Raw genomic sequence first — 452 nt, 5'->3', positions numbered from 1 at the left:
AAGGGATGTACGATCACGATGGGAAAAAGAGAAATGATTTTTAAGTATTTCGGTAACGATTTTAGAAATATCGGAAACTAACGGATTTTTATTGTGGTAGTTACGAAGATTTCGGTGTTCGAACCTTGAAACCAGACCAACCGTAGTTGAAAAGTAAAGGCACGCTTCATTAAGGTGAGAGAGAACATATCGTGACATAGTGGTGTCCGAATATGACACCCAGATCTCCTAAACCATCTCATAGGTTTAGGAGTTAACTTGAGATTTAAGAAACCCAAGATGTTTATGTTTGAATGCTTTTGAATATATATGATTGTTGATGAAATGTGTTGAATATTGTATATGAATGTTGTTGGAAACTTTTCTGTGCGCAGGTGTTTGAAAAATCATGTTTAAATGTGTTTCGGTTGTCGAAAAGGGCAAAAGTTGGTATTCTGTCCAAGTCCCTGTCG

The sequence above is a fragment of the Lupinus angustifolius genome, unplaced genomic scaffold (genome assembly GCF_001865875.1).
Source record: "Lupinus angustifolius cultivar Tanjil unplaced genomic scaffold, LupAngTanjil_v1.0 Scaffold_170_31, whole genome shotgun sequence".
Lineage (NCBI taxonomy): Eukaryota > Viridiplantae > Streptophyta > Magnoliopsida > Fabales > Fabaceae > Lupinus > Lupinus angustifolius.
This window is presented reverse-complemented; position numbering follows the sequence as displayed.